The sequence below is a fragment of the Lathyrus oleraceus genome, chromosome 7 (genome assembly GCF_024323335.1).
Source record: "Lathyrus oleraceus cultivar Zhongwan6 chromosome 7, CAAS_Psat_ZW6_1.0, whole genome shotgun sequence".
In the NCBI taxonomy this organism is placed as follows: Eukaryota; Viridiplantae; Streptophyta; class Magnoliopsida; order Fabales; family Fabaceae; genus Lathyrus; species Lathyrus oleraceus.
The window spans coordinates 345,424,870-345,429,480 of NC_066585.1; positions in this window are offsets into that span (position 1 = coordinate 345,424,870).

Below are 4,611 nucleotides of genomic sequence, written 5' to 3' on the forward strand. Positions count from 1 at the left end.
TTAGTTTCGTTGTGAAAAAGGCTCGACGTTGGATCAAGCCTTTGACAAACGATTGAGAAGGATTTGAATGAAGTGGTTTGAAAGAAAAAGAATAGAAGGGAGAAATTGATTGATTTGATTATTGAGAAAATACTAGACGTTGGATAGAGTCTTTATTTTTTTATCTTTATTGAAAAGGGGTTGATTTTATTCTTCTGTTAGAACTACCTAAACAATCAAGCAATAAAGAAATAAAAGCGGTAAAATTATTACACATCATGGGAACGGGGGTACATTTTATCGAATAGGGATTCATGATAATGAAACGATTAAATTGTGACCAATCAACAAACAAGCAATGAATGGGTGTATGTGCAAGAGGATGGTCTCATTATAAGAAGACCCAAGAGTAAGTTATGTGAAGAAAATAACAAACAAACAAGTGAAAAATATCAAAAATGAAGGTGGAAAGTGGTAGCAAGGGCGTTGAACCCAAGACATAAGGGAGGGAGGCATGGAGCTTCAACCATTGCCTCCATGTCCTAATGCTGACATATAATTATATTGAGAAATATGTAATATCTGTTGTCTTAGAAAAATGGAAAATTAAAAAAACAAGCAAAAATGGAAATGGGGCACAAGGGTGTCAATCAAACCCATGGCCTTGTGGGAAGCGCCGAACGCATAGACCACCCGGTCATGGGTGGTTAGTTGTGATACTAACGCGTCTATTAATATATAAAATGTAAAATGATGCTGAAACATAAAAACAACATAAAATTAAATAAAACAGTAGCAATTTTTTATTTCATCTTCTTCTTCAAGCCATAATTTCTCACCAAAGAAAAACTTAAAACATACAAACAAAACAACATTTTCAAAACTTAAATACCAACAACATCCAAGCATAAACATGGACCATATTAAAAGAAATTAAAGCTATCAACATGAATACAATAAAGGAGAGAAAAAAGTTCATCATCTCCCTCTATATTTCAACAAGCAAAAAAATCTCAGATCTAAAAAGAAAATTAAAATAGTTTCAATATTCAACAACAAGAATCACAAATCTATTTCCAACATGTTTAAATCAAGAATCAAATGTGAGTCAAAAATTACCGGGGAGAAGTGTTTGGTTGTTCAAGGTTATGAGTGGTCGTGGTGAAGGTGATTTAAGGGTGAGTGAGGTTGTCAAGAATGGGATAGTGAAGAGTGAGGAGCAAGTTTTTTTTTATGAGAGTGAATGAGAGAATGAGAGTGATAAAGTGGAGGAAAAAAATGAGAGAGGAAAAAATAGAGTGAAAATGAGAATTGTTGCACCGAAAAAAGAAGAAAAGGAAAAATTTAACATTTTTCCTTTGTTTTCTCTATCTCTCTCTCTATCATGTATTTGTATTTTGTTAGTGGTCCAAAATCTTTCATGCAAAGTACAATTAGTGGGTGGTGCCTCCACTCAAATGTCAACCAAATCAAACTGAATGGTCACATGGCACCAAATGAATGGATAAGAAGAGATATTTAAAAAAATGATTTTTCTTTGTTAAAATTAATTACACAAACAAAACCTCAAAAATTAATTAAAATTCAAACAAAAAAACTCAATTAATTCTAAAAAATCAGCCCAATTATTTTGACTATAAAACTAAATTAAATGAATCAAAAATGAATAAAAATTATATGAAAAAATGCCCGAAAAATTAAACCGACTGCACCAAAATGATCAGTGCGAAATAAACGACTCGGAAACATACAAAATTTTGTCAATTTTTTTAAATGGAAAATGATCGGTTAAAATGCTCAGACGGATCATAATCTAACTGAAAAATTAGCTAAAAAATAAATCGCGCACACCAGGTTAAACTATGTGAAGCATAGATTAATAAAACTAATGTCTGCAAGCTTGATTTAAAATTTTTTCGCCCGTTGATTTGACGCACATTTGACAATTGATTCAACCAATTTTTTATTGGTCCAAAAATTTATTTCGACAGATATCTTAGGCATTATGCGGTATGGAATGCATGACATGCTATGCAGAGATGCTATAGCTATGATGAATGTATTGAGCAGGTGATTCGGGGTCAAAATCGGGGTGTAATACAACCGAACTAACACAAACCGCATTGGTTTCGTTTGATTTTGTTTTAGTTCTAAAAGTCAACTGAAAAAAACCAAATCGAACCGCATGTTTTTTTCTCTTTTGGTTCAGATGATTTTTAACATCAAAACCGCCCAAAAAGCACCGCGAACACCCCTACTCATGTTTATGGTTCAGATATCACACAAAATAAGATGGTTAGTTATCATACCCCAATTTTGCCATAGATGGATAAATCAATTATTCATCAAAGCATCTGCAACATCTGCATATTACAACATGCATCGCTTTCCGTATAATGCCTAAAAGGTCAACTAGAATAAATTTATGGATCTACAGACAAACCGGTTGAACTGACTCTCAAATGTACATAAAATTAGTGGGAGAATAGATTTTTTGACTCCTTTTACGATTGCATTTTGATTCGTCTAAGCTTTTCAACTGATATTTTTCACTTCAAAATTTAATCAAAACTTGTCTATTTTTTAAAGGTTTATTTCATGCTGATCATTTTGATGCATTCTTTTATTTTTCCGGATATTTTAACGCCCGATTTTTATTCATTCCGTATCCTTTTATTTTTGTTTTTTTATCAAATTGTTCTAAACAATTAAATAGGATTAATGACGTTTTCATTTTAATTTTATCATGTTTATTCAAAAAGTTTGAATTTTATTTGAATTAATTATTTTAAACTCATTTTTCACTATACAAGCGTATTATTGGTATTCTAAAAGTAAAATAATCCAAATAGAAACCATATACTATATAATTTGTTGAATGAGTAAACGAGGAGGCCACGAAATCAGAAAAATTGACTCATCATAAGACTCTCTCATTTTGAAATAACAAACCCTAAACACACTACTAGTATATATACTGACTTGCAATGCATGGGAACAAGAAAGAAGTCACCTTCCAGCTGCACACAAACTCTTAGGACTCTCTAATTATTCTGAACAAAAAGAGAGTACCAATTAGAAGCAGTCATGCCTTACTTGCATAGCTCTCTCTCTCTCTCTCTCTCTCTCTCTCTCTCTCTCTCTCTTGATTTCAAAAGGAGAACAAAAAATTTGTAGTGAAAAAGAAAATCCTTCATTTATTCCTTTAGACATCTTTTCACTCACAAAAGAAAAAATAACTACACCTCTCAATTCATTTTAAAAACAACAAAAAAAGGATGAAAAGCTTTAGTATAAAAAATGATAGTCAGATCATCATTCATGATGTCACTTCATCTCAATAAATACTACTGTTCACGTGGAACAGAACCTTCAGTCTTTCACTCTTACTCTTTTACGTTTTTCTACCCATGATTTTTTTGTGCTGTTAGGCTAGTAACATGGGGGCATTTAGATTTGCTATTTCTTGTTATTTATAATGCTTTCATTTACTCTAAAAAAGAAACAAGAAAAATCACATGCAACCATATTAATTTTTTCATAATAGCATGTTTGGATTTTCAAAATTAGCATTTTTTGTTTGTTTGTTTATCCTTATCATGACTTTATTTGAATTTCAGTTTTTTTATTTGTTTGTTTAGGTTTTATTCTTTGGTATATTTGTTTCCCTTAGAAAATAATCTATATTAATTTATAGACGATTTTCTTATTTTTAAATTAAATCCGTTTTTTTAATAAATAATTAAATTAATATTTCCTAAACATAAAACTTAAAAGTTTGGTCAACACCAAGCATTTTTTACATAAATGTTTCACTAACAATTCTTAATTTTAAAATAATTTTAAACTATTTTCGAGATAATGTCAAACCATTTCACAAATGATTTTTAAACCAATGTGATAAATATCTCTTTCTTTTTCACTTGTCTGAAGCGTTTAATCTTTTCTTATTAAAATCGATTGAAAAATGTTGGATTGTTTTCTTAATAAAATAGATTGAAAAATATTGGATTGAACTTTCTTTATTCCTCTGGTAACCCCTATTATTTGGATGATGGCCGCACTTAACTCCCCGTACGAATATTCGTCAATCGCATCAAAACACTCTTAAATAACTGTTGATTCTAAGTGTTGGCAACAATTTTGGTAAAACAAAGAATGTTCACAAGATGTTATGTGTAATGTCTTAACATGAGATATCCTATGTACCTGCTAGAGTTCAAGAACATGTTCATGCAGGATTGTTTCAGAATGCCACATACACTGCCATGGCTTCTGATATTGGATGTACCTACTGGAGCTTAAATGAAAGACATGTTCATGCAGGATTGTTTCAGATGACATACACAAGGTCATGGCATCTGATATGGTTGTACCTGCTGGAAGTTATAAAAGGAATTATTGGATTATGCAGGATTTTTCCAGGATGTCAGACCCGATGTCACGACATCCTGTACACAGAACATTCAGTGTGAATGTCTGGTGTTTTGTGATTGCACAATTAATGGCAATCTTTGTATGATTAAAGATCTGATTAGCTGGCGCATTCAATCATGGATTACAACCAGATTTACTTATTTTCCAAGGAGATCTAACCAGCTGTTATAAAAGGATTTGATTGGAAAATAGATT